The sequence below is a fragment of the Choloepus didactylus genome, chromosome X (genome assembly GCF_015220235.1).
Source record: "Choloepus didactylus isolate mChoDid1 chromosome X, mChoDid1.pri, whole genome shotgun sequence".
NCBI classification, from domain to species: domain Eukaryota; kingdom Metazoa; phylum Chordata; class Mammalia; order Pilosa; family Megalonychidae; genus Choloepus; species Choloepus didactylus.
The window spans coordinates 115,565,784-115,579,970 of NC_051334.1; positions in this window are offsets into that span (position 1 = coordinate 115,565,784).

The following is a 14,187-nucleotide window of genomic DNA, read 5'->3' on the forward strand; positions in this document are numbered from 1 at the left end:
AAGCTTAATACCAAAGCCAAATAAAGATGCTATAAGAAAAGAATACAGACAAATCACTCAATGAATATAGATGCAAAAATCCTCAACAAAATACTTGCAGTTTGAGTTCAACGGCATGTTAAAAGAATTATACACCATGACCAAGTGGGTTTTATTGGTATGCAAGGGTGGTTCAACACAAGAAAATCAATTAATGTAATATACCACATAAATAAATCAAACAGGAAAAACACATGATCATCTCAATTGATGCATAAAAGGAATTTGACAAAATTTAGCATCCTTTCTTGATAAAAACACTTCAAAAGGTAGGAATTGAAGGAAACTTCCTCAACATGGTAAAGGGCATATATGAAAAATCTTCAGCTAACAATGGTTAGAGACTGAAAGCTTTCCTTCTAAGGAATTATTCAACACTGTGCTAGAAGTTCTAGCTAGAACAATTAGGCAAGAAAAAGAAATAAAAGGCATCCAAATTGGAAAGAAAGAAGTAACACTTTCACTATTTGAAGATCACATGATCATATATTTAGAATGTCCTGAAAAAAACTACAACAAAGCTGTTAGAGCTAATAAACAAGTTCAGCAAAGTGGCAGGATACAAGATCAACACACAAAAGTCAGTAGTGTTTCTATATACTAGTAATGAGCTATCTGAGGAAATAATAAAGAAAAAAATCCATTTACAACAGCAACTAAAAAAACTTACCAAAGGATATAAAGGACCTATATACACAGACAAATACAAAACACTCTAAAGGAGATCAAAGAAGACCTAAATAAATGAAAGGACATTTCATATTCATGGATTGGAGGGCTAAATGTTGTTAAGATGTCAATTCTACCAAAATTGATCTACAGACTCAATGCAATACCAACCAAATATCCATAGTTTGCTTTGCAGAAATGGAAAAGCTAATCACCAAAATTATTTGGAAGTATAAGGGGCCACGAATAGCCATAAACTTCTTGAAAAAGTAGAATGAGGTGGGAGGACTCAAGCTTCCCGAGTTTAAAGCATATTAGAAAGCTACAGTGGTCAAAACATCATGGTACTGGCATAAAGATAGACAAATTGATGAATGGAATCGAATTTAGAGTTTAGCAACAGACCCTCATATCTATGGTCAATTGATTTTTGACAAGAATCCCATGTCCACTCAACTGGGGCAGACCAGTCTCTTCAACAAATGGTGCTGGGTGAATGGAATATCCATACCCAAAAGAATGAAAGAGGACCCCTATCCCACACCCTATACAAAAATTAACTCAAAATGGATCAAGACGTAAATATAAAACCCAGGACCATAAAATTCCTAAATGTAGGGAAGCATCTACAAGATCTAGTGATAGGTGGTAGTTCCTTAGACCTTACAAAGCACAAGCAATGAAAAAAGGAAGAGATAAATGGAACCTCCCCAAAATTGAATACTTCTGTGCATCAAAGGACTTTGTCAAAAGAGTGAAAAGGCAGCCAACTCAATGGGAGAAAATACCTGGAAACCACATATCTGATAGGGGTTTGATATCCAGAATATATAAAAAATCCTACAAGTCAATGAGAAAAAGACAACCCAATTAAAAATGGGCAAAAGACAAGAATAGATATTTTTCCAAGGAGGAAATATAGATGGCTAAAAAGCACTTGAAAAGATGCTCAGCTTCACTAGCTATTAGGGAAATGCAAATCAAAACCACAATGAGATATCATTTCACACCTACTAGAATGGTCACTATTAAACAGGAAACCACAAGTGTTGAAGAAGATGTGGAAACATTGGAACACTTATTCACTGCTGGTGGGAATGTAAAATTGTAGAGCCACTATGGAAGACAGTTTGGCAGTTCCTCAGGAAGCTAAGTATAGAATTGCCTCACGACATGGAAATCCCACTACTCAAGATAAACCCAGAAGATCTAAAAGCAGGGATGCGAAGAGACATTTGCACACCAATGTTCATAGTAGCATTATTCACAATTGCCAAAAGACGGAAACAACCCAAGTGCCCATCAACAGATGAATGGATAAACAAAATGTGGTATATGCATACAATGGAATATTATTCAGAAGAAGGAAGTCCTGAAGCATGCGACAACACGGATGAACCTTGAGGACATTATGTTGAGTTAAATAAGTCAGACATAAAAGGATAAATGTTATATGATCTCACTAATATGAACTAATTATAATATATAAACTCAGACATAAAACCTAGAATATAGGCTACTAGGAGATAGAATGAGGCTAGAGAATGGAGAGGGTTGTTTAATATGTGCAGAATCTTTAAATAGGTTGAATATAAATGTTTGGAAATGGATAGAGATGATGGGAGCACATTATTGTGAGCATAATTAACAGTACTCAATTGTGTGTGAATGTGGTTAAAGGGGAAGTTTAGAGTCATCTATGACACTAGAAGGAAAGCTAGAGGTTAAAACATGGGACTGTATGACACAGTGAATCTTGTGGTGGATGAAAATTCTTTCATGGACTAGAACAAATGTATGTCATTTTTATAAGGAGTGGTTTATGGGGAAAAAAGGCAACTGTTGCAAACTATGGACTATAGTTAACAGTAATATTTTAATATTCTTTCTTCAACAGTAACAAATGTACCACACCAATGCTAGGGGTCAATAATAGGGGGGATAAGGCATATAGGATGTTTTTGGGTTTTATTTTTTTTTTGGAGTAATGAAAGTGTTCTAAAATTGGCTGTGGTGATGAATGCACAACTATGTGATGATACTGTGAGCCACTGTATCCATCCAAAGTATACGTACTTTGGATGGATTGTAGAGTGTGCAAATATATCTCAATAAAATTGCATTAAAAAGTAGAGAATATACATGGAAGTATGGATAGATGGACAGACAAGTGGAATGATATGGCAAAAATGGCAATGTTAAAAGTTGGTGTATCCGGATACCTGAGAAGGGGGTATGTTGGAGTTCTCTGTAAGGATTTTGTATTCTTTTTGCAACTGTCCTGTAATTTGAAATTATTTCAAACCAGAAAGCTTAAAAAAAAAAAAATCAATCAATGTAGTACACTACATTAACAGAATAAAGGGCAAAATCCACATGATCATCTCAGTAGATGCAGTGAAAGCATTTAACAAAATCCAACACCCATTCATGATAGTAACACTCAACAAACTAGGAATAGAAGGCAACTTCATCAACATGGTAAAGGAAATCTATGAAAAATCCAGAATTACCACCATACTTAATGGTGAAAAGTGGAAAGATTGCCCCCCCTCAAGATCAGTAATAAGACAAGGATATCCCTTCTTGACACTGCTATTCAATGTTATAGGAGACATTCTAGCCAGGGCAATTAGGCAAGAAAAAGAAACAAAAGGCAACGAGATTGGAATGGAAAAAGAAAAACTACCTCTATTTGTGGATGACATGATCCTGTATACAGAAAATCCTAAAGAATCTACCCTCCATGCTCAAAATAGTAGGACTTAATCCAAATATCATGACTATCACTTCATCCATTGACAATGTATGGATGGCAAGTCTGCTGAGTACTGTTCACAGTCCTTCTTTCTATTAGGTTATATATCTCTTACTTTTACTTCTCTTCCTTCCTTTATTTCCTCTATTTTGAAAAGAAAAAATTACCAGTCTCCCTCTTGATTGGATAATGCTCACTCCACATGAGTACCAATATCTCATAATATATATTTGCTCATCAAAATGGAACCATAAATTCAACTCAGCCAGAATCTCTTAAAGTGATTGCCTGTTTGACAATCATTTTCTGGTTTCAAGTTTCATGGAATACAATGGATAAATCCACTTCAAATTCTGGTAATCAAAGTCCAATAGTCAATCGTGGGTACTAAACTGACTAGCAAAAAATAACCAAGCTAACCTACTACCATGTTCCAAGTTAACTTTACCCCAGAATACACCATCTCTCTTTGTAAAAAAAAAAAAAATTATTGTGGTATCAAATACACAACACAAAATTTCCCCTTTTAACCACCCTTATGTGTATAGCTTGGTGACATTAATTATATTCTCAATATTGTGCTACCATCACCACCATCCATTACCAAAATACACCATCTCTTTTAACACACTTCTCAGTCATTTTTCTGTTCTTAAAATCTTTCATGGCTTCCCATTGTCTTTAGACTAAAGGCAAAAATCCTTAACATGGTCTACAAAACCTTTAATAATCTGATTCCTGACTTACTCTCTGGTCTCATCTCTCACCAAATTCCCCATCATTTCCTAGGCATAAGCTGCCTGGGTTTAGTAAGGACCCTAAAACATGCCATGTTCTCCCTCATCTCCAGGACTCCAAACTTGCTCTCCCTTCTGCCTAAAACACTAGTATTTTGTCAGCTAAACTTTCTCAACTTTCAAGTCTCACTAAGTATCTAATTTCCCCAGAGTGCTTCCTCTAACTTGCAGATACAACAAGATCCCTCATAAACATTTCTGTTGCACCCTGCATCTCTCCATGATAACAGCACACTTGTAAATATCTCTTCTATTTCTGTCTTTATTTATATATCTTCTGCCCCAGGGTATCTAACAGTATTATGTACACAGAAAGTGATCAATGAACACATACTTGTTGATAACACTTGAACACCAAAGTCTTCAATAATCTTTCTTGGATAATAATATAGATAACTGCTCCATGGTTTGCATATCATACCCAAAGCCTAAGTTAACAGAAAGCCTGTAATAAAATAGAATTTTACTATCATTCTTACTTTTTAATAGTTACAGTAAAGGTGCTTTCATCTTTCTATTTTCACAGCATAAAACTTGAATTAATAATACTCTGGAGAGTTTTTTAGCTTCTGGTTCTGTACTGTTGCTATACATACAAGGTACTCATTCAAACAAGGCCCAAACTTGATGGTAGTTTTCCATCGTTAGGTTTTGCGTCAAAGATACCTTTAAGAAAACAAATTACTGTTTTCTACATAAAGCATGAACTGGCAACACTAATTCTTTTGTCTTTTAGTTAGTCCTGTAGATAATGATTTATGTTGCATTGCTTTTGATGCTATTCTCCACTTTCTATGGCTTTTAATTTTAATGAGGATTTCCATAATCTCATCCCTCTCTTTGCTCCCAACAAACCTGTGCTGCATATCACCAAAAGGCTTTTGTTTGCATTTTGTATTCTCTTACTGCTGATTTCTTAACATCAGTTTTCCTTCCCAGATGCCATTCTATGGACTTCTGATCACAGCACCTATGTTAACATACACCTGAGACTTGTCGACGTTTAAAAAGCCAAACAAAACACAAAAAACCCTCACATCTCACACAGAGATGAATGGACAACTTAAAGACTCCCTTGTCAGCACTACTTGTTATAAATCATACAGCTTTCCTCAATCTTGAGTTCATTGAAGACTAAGTGGGTTTTTGTTTTCACCTAATTCATTGCGTATCGCACCCAAACTCTTAAATGATTCTATATATGCTAAATCCATGGAAGGAACTTTTTTCCTTTTTAAATTCTAAGATCAGGGAATTCTTCACAGTAGAAATAAACATATAGAGGTTTCTTTTTAAAAAATCAATTAATTCTCCTGCATGGATTTGCTCATTCATCTAAACTAACCATCACTATACACTACGTAGAAATCATTCTGCCGGGCCCTATGAAGGACATGAATATAAAAGCATGGTCCCTGCCCTCAAAATCGTTTCAACTAAAATGTGCAACTTCTCCTTACCTCCACTCGACTCCATTTCTAACACTAATTTCAAAAATAAGTCATCTGCCCTCCTTCAGTCAAGCTTCTCAAAATGAATTCCACCTGATACATACTTTAAATTACAGTTCCCTCAGCCTTTATACATTTACATCTGTATTTGTTAAATGTCTTTCAAATATTAGACCATTATATAATAATTATTAGGAAAGATCCCTGGGCCCCAACTACCATGGTACCTATGGTCACTACCACTAGAGTCACTCCTTTAGGTTAAGGAATTGTCCCAGGGCCCCTCTTAAAATGCAATTGTTACATGGAAGTTATAGCACATTTTAAACCATGACTACTGACGGGTATTCACATAGAGTAATTTATCAAATATAGGAGGCAAGACATTTTATCAGGGAAGGAGAAAGGTCTAAAGAGCAATTCCTATTAGAAAGGGCAAGTCTTGGCAAAAAGCTCCAGTGGAGTCTGTGACCCAACCAGTTGCTAACACAAAGGCAGCAGGTACAGGGATTTGGAATAGCCAAGCACAGGGGAAAGGAACGCCAAAGGCAAACATCGCTTTCCTTACAAGTCTGTTAAAAGTCAAAACTAAATTTCAGTATGCACTTCCATAGTGAAACTCTCCTTGCTCTACAGCCCAAAACCTGAATGGGTGATGAACACGGAGAGGGGTGCAAATAGCCAGTTTCTTTTCCATCCATTCCAGCTGCTGAGAGTAGTTTGCAGGTCAAAGAGCTATGGGAAAAATGGATTGCACAACCACTTCCACTGCTGCTTGCTCCCACACTGCTTATACTCTTCTGTCTTCCAGCAGTCATGTTAGAAAGATAAGTGGGGAACACAAAAAAAATATGCAAACCCTTGATGTATCTATCATGAGGAAGACAGGCCTACTGAGAGTCTACATGTTCAGAACACATTATTGCAAGAACTTGAAGGAATTTTTTAAAAAGCCAGAAGAATTAACTAAAGAAATATAACTCCTTGGAGGACAGTCACTGGCTGACATTTCATCAAAAGTGGAAATGCCTACTTGACCAAAAGGGGGAAAAAGAAATGTAACAAGCTAAAGTTACAGTGGCTGAGGGACCCCAAATAGAGTCGAGAGGCTATCCTGCAGGTTTCTCTCATTCAAACTCTATTAGACATCCCAAGTGGCCACATGCCAGTATGCCATGACCTTATGAAAAGTAGTCCCCAAATACCTAGGTCCCTACCTGAGATTCTATAAAAGATTCACTAACTTTTTTTTTTTTTTTCTGTTTGAAGCACTTTTATTTTATCTTCATTTTATTGAGATATATTCACATACCACGCAGTCATACAAAACAAATCGTACATTCGATTGTTCACAGTACCATTACATAGTTGTACATTCATCACCTAAATCAATCCCTGACACCTTCATTAGCACACACACAAAAATAACAAGAATAATAATTAAAGTGAAAAAGAGCAATTGAAGTAAAAAAGAACACTGGGTACCTTTGTCTGTTTGTTTGTTTGTTTCCTTCCCCTATTTTTCTACTCATCCATCCATAAACTAGACAAAGTGGAGTGTGGTCCTTATGGCTTTCCCAATCCCATTGTCACCCTCATAAGCTACATTTTTATACAACTGTCTTCGAGATTCATGGGTTCTGGGTTGTAGTTTGATAGTTTCAGGTATCCACCACCAGCTACCCCAATTCTTTAGAACCTAAAAAGGGTTGTCTAAAGTGTGTGTAAGAGTGCCCACCAGAGTGACCTCTCGGCTCCTTTTGGAATCTCTCTGCCACTGAAGCTTATTTCATTTCCTTTCATATCCCCCTTTTGGTCAAGAAGATGTTCTCCATCCCACGATGCCAGGTCTACATTCCTCCCCGGGAGTCATATTCCACGTTGCCAGGGAGATTCACTCCCCTGGGTGTCTGATCCCACGTAGGGGGGAGGGCAGTGATTTCACCTTTCAAGTTGGCTTAGCCAGAGAGAGAGGGCCACATCTGAGCAACAAAGAGGCATTCGGGAGGAGGCTCTTAGGCACAACCATAGGGAGGCCTAGCCTCTCCTTTGCAGCAACCGTCTTCCCATGGGTAAAACCTATGGTAGAGGGCTCAACCCATCAAACCACCAGTCCCCTATGTCTGTGGTCATGTTAGCAACCATCGAGGTGGGGTAGGCCAATACCCCTGCATTCTCCACAGGCTCCTCAAGGGGGCTCTACATATTTTTTTCCTTGTTTTTCTTTTTTTTTTTTAACCTTCCTTTCTTTTTTAAATCAACTGTAGGAAAAAAAAATAAAAAAAAAAAAAACATACAATAAAAGAAAATTTCAAAGAGACCATAACAAGGGAGTAAGAAAAAGACAACTAACCTAAGATAACTGCTTAACTTCCAACATGTTCCTACTTTACCCCAAGAAAGTTACCTAATATAGCAACATTTCTGTGAACTTGCTCCTACTATATCCATCAGAAATTAACAGACCATAGGCATTCCTGGGCATCCCCAGAACGTTAAATAGCTTATCTGTTCTTCTTGGATTATTGTTCCCCCTTCCTTAATTGCTCTCTATTGCTAGTTCCCCTACATTCTACATTATAAACCATTTGTTTTACATTTTTCAAAGTTCACATAAGTGGTAGCATATAATATTTCTCTTTTTGTGCCTGGCTTATTTCGCTCAGCATTATGTCTTCAAGGTTCATCCATGTTGTCATATGTTTCACGAGATCATTCCTTCTTACTGCCGTGTAGTATTCCATCGTGTGTATATGCCACATTTTCTTTATCCACTCAAGATTCACTAACTTTTATCTCTCAGAAACTTAAATCCACCAGAGTGTTCCTATGCCAGACAAGTCCTAAAAGCCAGAGGCAATAGCCTCTTCAAGAACAGCAATCAGATGCAGCCCCCTTTCCCATACTGTCAATCCCTCACTGCAAGGGCCAGGCTCATTCCTGGGAGTCATGTCCCACGTCGCCAGGGGGATTCATTCAGCCAGGAGTCAAGTCCCTTGTGGGGGGTGAGGTTAATGAATTTATTTGTAGAGTTGAGCTTAGAGACCAAAAGGCCACATCTGAGCAACAAAAGAGGGTCCCTGGAGGTGCCTCTTAGGCATAATTATAGGAAGGTTCAGCCTCCCATTTACAGCCAGAAGTTTCACAATAGGAAGCCACAAGCTGAGGGCCTGATGATTTATTAAGTAGTGGGTTCCTAATTTCACTTAATATATATTCTATCCCAAGATAAACAGTGATTTTCTCACATTATCTTCACTTAGTTGTGCAATCATCACCACCCTCAACTTTAAACAATTATCATAACATAAAATATCCCAGAGCTTTTATCAGCCCCTAGTTATTTATCCCTAGTATTAGTGTGGTACCGATAAGGTGTTCCTATTAAATATAGCCTAATACGCAATGGGTAGTTTTTCCATACCACTCTTGTTAACTCTCTGCACCAGTGTCATAACATATATGTATATCATGCTAACACTTATTTAGGTTTGTGTTGCTACTCTGTGGGTTACATGCCTTTAAAAATCCATCTACAAACATGTTTGCCTTCAATGCGTCAGTGGTACTTAAAATCCTGTTAATGAACCATAGTCACACCTGACCATTCCCATACCATTAAATTTGTACACATTATCATATACGTACATATTAGATTATTATTCCCCCTTCACTAGCTTCTGTCTATCTCTAGGTCCCCTATATTGTACGACATTTTGTTTATCCACTCATCTGTTGAAGGACATTTGGATTGTTTCCATCTTGTGGCAATTGTGAACAATGCTGCTATGAACATTGGTGTACAAATATCTGTTCATGTCAGCGCTTTAGATCTTCTGGGTATATACTGAGTGAAATTTCTGGACCGTAGGGTAACTCAATATCTAGTTTTCTGAGGAACCACTAAACTCTCTTCCACACTGGCTGTACCATTATACAGTCCCACCAACAATGAATAAGAGTTCCAATTTCTCCACATCATTTGTTGTTCCCTATTTGTTTAATGGCAGTCATTCTTATTGGTGTGAGATGATACCTCATTGTGGTCTTAATTTACATCTCCCTAATAGCTAATAAAGATGAACATTTTTTTTCATGTGTTTTTCAGTCATTTGTATTTCCTCTTTGGGGAAATGTCTTTTCATATCTTTTGCCCATTTTATAATTTGGCTGTTTGTACTACTGACGTTGACTTGTGGGATTTCTTTATATATGCAAGATATCAGTATCTTATCGGATGCATGTTTTCCAAATATTTTATCCCATTGCATTGGCTGCATCTTCACCTTTTTGACAAACTTCTTTGAGGTACAGAAGCTTTTGATTTTGAGGAGTTCCCATGTATATATATTTTCTTTTGTTGCTTGTGCTTTGGGTATAAGGTCTAGGAAGCAACCTCCTAATACTAGATCTTAAAGATGTTTCCCTACATTATCTTCTAGGAGTTTTATGGTACCGACTCTCATATTGAGGTCTTTGATCCACTTTGAGCTAATTTTTGTACGTGGTGTGAGGTAGGGTCCCTCCTTCATTCTTTTGGATATGGATATCCAGTTGTTCCAGCCCCATTTGTTGAAGAGACTATTCTGTCCCAGTTCAGTGGATTTGGGGCCTTATCAAATATCAGTTGATCACAGATCTGGGAGTCTAGTTCTGAATTCTCAATTCGATTCCTTTGATCAATATGTCTATATTTTTGCCAATACCATGCTGTTTTGACTACTATGGCTTTATAGTGGGCTTCAAATTCAGGAAGTGTAAGCCCTCCCACTTCGTTTTTCTTGTTTAGAATGTTTTTAGCAATTCAAGGCCCCTTTCCCTTCCAACTAAGTTTGATAACTAGCTTTTCCAAGTCTGCAAAGTAGGTTGTTCTAATTTTGATTGGAGTTGCATTGAATTTGTAGAGCAGTTTGGGTAGGACTGACATCTTAATAACATTTAGCCTTCCTATCCATGAACACGGAGTATCTTTACATCTCTTTAGGTCCCTGTTATTTCTTCTAGTAAAGTTATGTAATTTTCTGTGTGGAGCTCTTTTACATCCTTGGTTAAGTTTATTTCTAGGTACTTGATTTTCTTAGTTGCTATTGTGAATGCAATCTTTTTCTTGAATGTCTCTTCAGTTAGGTCATTTCTAGTGTATAGGAACATTACTGAATTATGCACATTAATCTTGTATCCCAACATTTTGCTGAATTTGTTTATTAGCTCAAGTAGTTGTGTCATTAATTTTTAGGGGTTTTCCAAACATAAGATCATATCATCTGCAAATAATGACAGTTTGACTTCTTCCTTTCCAATTTGAATGCTTTTTATTTCTTTGTATCACCCAATTGCTCTGTCTAGAACTTCTAGCACAACGTTGAATAACAGTGGTGACTGCGGGCATCCTTGTCTCATTCCTGATCTTAGAAGGAAGGCTTTCAGTCTCTCACCATTGAGTACTATCCTGGCTGTGGGTTTTTCATATATGCTCTTTATCATATTGAGGAAGTTTCCTTCAATTCTTACCTTTTGAACTGTTTTTATCAAAAAAGGAGGCTGAATTTTGTCAAATGCTTTTCAGCATCTACTGAGATGATCATTTGATTTTTCCCTTTTGATTTGTTAATGTGTTGTAATTCATTGGTTGATTTTCTTATGTTGAACCACCCTTGCATGCCTGGGATGAATCCCACTTGGTCATGGTGTATAATTTTTCAATGTGTCTTTGGATTCAAATTGCAAGTAGTTTGTTGAGAATTTTTGCATCTATATTCATGAGGGAGATTGGCCTGTAGTTTTCCTTTCTTGTAGCATCTTTATCTGGTTTTCATATTAGAGTGATGTTGGCTTCATAAAATGAGTTAGGCAGTGTTCATTTTCTTCAATTTTTGAAAGAGTTTGAGTAGGAATGGTGTCAGTTCTTTGGGAAAGTTTGGTAAAATTCCCCTGTGAAGCCATCTGGCCCTGGGCTTTTATTTGTAGGAAGCTTTTTGATGACTGATTTGATCTCTTTATTTGTGATTGATTTATTGAGGTCTTCTATTTCTTCTCTGGTCAGTCTAGGTTGTTCATGTGTTTCCAGGAAATTATCAATTTCCTCAATATTGTCTCATTTGTTGGTGTACAGTTGTTCATAATATCCTCTTATGATTATTTTAATTTCTTCAGGATCTGCAGTAATGTCCCACCTCTCCTTTATTATGTTGTTTATTTGGGTCTTCCCTCTTTTTGACTTTGTCAGTCTATCTTAGGGTTTGTGAATCTTTTTGATCTTCTCAAAGAACCTACTTTTGGTTTTATTTATTCTCTCTATTGTTTTCTTTTTGTACTCCATATCATTTGTTTCTGTTTAATCCTTGTTATTTATTTTCTTCTACTTCCTGTTAGTGTTAGTTTGCTGATCATTCATTTGCTTCTTCAATTGTTCTGTTTGTTGTTTGATTTTAGCTCTTTCTTCCTTTTTAATGTATGCATTTACAGCTATGTATTTCCCCCTCAATACTGCCTTTGCTGCATCCCATAAGTTTTGATATGTTGTGTTCTCATTTTCATTCGTCTCTAGATATTTAGCAATTTCTCTTGCAATTTCTTCTTTGACCCATTGATCCATTGATGGTTTAGGAGTATGTTGTTTAACCTCCAGATAATTGTGAATGTTCTAGATCTTTGATGGTTATTGACTTTTAATTGTATTTCATTGTGGTCAGAGAATGAGCTGTAATTTCAATTTTTTTTAATTTATTGAGGCTTTTTTATGCCCCAGCATATGACCTATCCTGGAGAAAGTTCCATGAGCACTAGAGTTGAGAGTATACCCTGGTAATTTCAGATGTAATGCTACATATATGTCTGTTAAGTCTAATTCCTTTATCACATTGTTTAGGTTCTCAATTTCCTTATTGGACCTCTGTCTGGCTATTCTATCCCTAGGTGTATTGAAGTCTCCCATGATTATTGTGGAAATATCTATCGCTTCCTTCAGTTTTGCCAACATTTCTCTCATGTACTTTGGAGCACCTTGACTGGGTACATAAACATTTATGATTGTTATTTCTTCTGGGTGAATTGCCCCCTTTTATTAGTATAAAGTGTTCTTCTTTGTTTCTTATGACATCCTTGCATTTAAAATCTATTTTATCTGAAATTAGTATTGCTACCCCTCCTTTCTTATGGCTGCAGCTCACATGGAATATATTTTTTCATCCTTTCACTTTCAATATCTTTGTTTTGCTGGGTCTAAGAGGTGTCTCTTGTAAACAGCATACTGATGGCTCATATTTTTGATCCATTCTGCCAATCTATATCTTTTAATTGGAGAGTTTAATCCTTTCACATTCAGTGTTATTACTGTGAAGGCAGTTCTTCAATCAGCCATCTTATCCTTTGGTTTTTAGTTGTCAGATCTATTTTTCCCCCTCTCTCTTTTTTTTTAAGTTACCCTTACTAATCCTCCAGTTCTGTGCCCTTCTCCAGGCCTCTCCCTCCTATCTTTTTTTTCTCAGCCAGTAGAGCTCCCTTTAGTATTTCTTGTAGTGCAGGTCTCTTGTTAACAAATTCTCTCAGCATTTGTTTGCCCATGAAAATTTTAAGCTCTCCCTCAATTTTGAAGGAGAGCTTTGCTGGATAAAGAATTCTTGGCTGTTGTGGATCACACTCCCTTTGTCTAGTGTGTGGATGGATGGGTAGAAAAGTGGGGACAAAAACTAAATGACAAATAGGGTGGGATGGGGGGCATGGTTTGGGTGTTCTTTATTTACTTTTATTTTTTATTCTTATTCTGATTCTTTCTGATGTAAGGAAAATGTTCAGAAATAGATTGTGGTGATGAATGCATAACTATATGATCATAGTGTGAACAGCTGATTGTATACCATGGATGACTGTATGGTATGTGAATATATTTCAATAAAACTGAATTTAAAAAAAAAAGTTAAAAAAAAGAATTCTTGGCTGGCAATTTTTCTCTTTCAGAATTTTAAGTATGTGATACCACTGCCTTCTTGCCTCCATGGTGCACGCTGAGCAGTCAGTACTTCGTCTTCTGTTCTTTCCCTTGTATGTGGTGAATTGCTTCTCTTTTGCTGCTTTCAGAACTTCTGCCTTCTCTTCTGCACTTGACAATCTGATGAGAATATGTCTTGGGGAGTGGATTTACTTGGATTTATTCTATTTGGAGTTTGTTGGGCATCTTTGATTTGCATATTTATGTCATTTAGATGGTTGGGAAGTTTTCCCCAACAATGTTGTCAAATACTCTCCCTAGCCCTTTACTCTTCTCTTCACTTTCTGGAACACCAATGATTCTTATAGTTGTGTGCTCCATGTTGTCCATCATTTCTCAGTGATCCATTTCAAGTTTTTCTATTTTTTTTCACCATTCTTTCTTTTGTGCTTTCACATTCCATCAACCGGTCCTCAAGGTCACTAATTCTTTCCTCTACCTCCTCAAACCTGCTGTTGTGTGTCTCAAGAATATTTTTAATTTGAT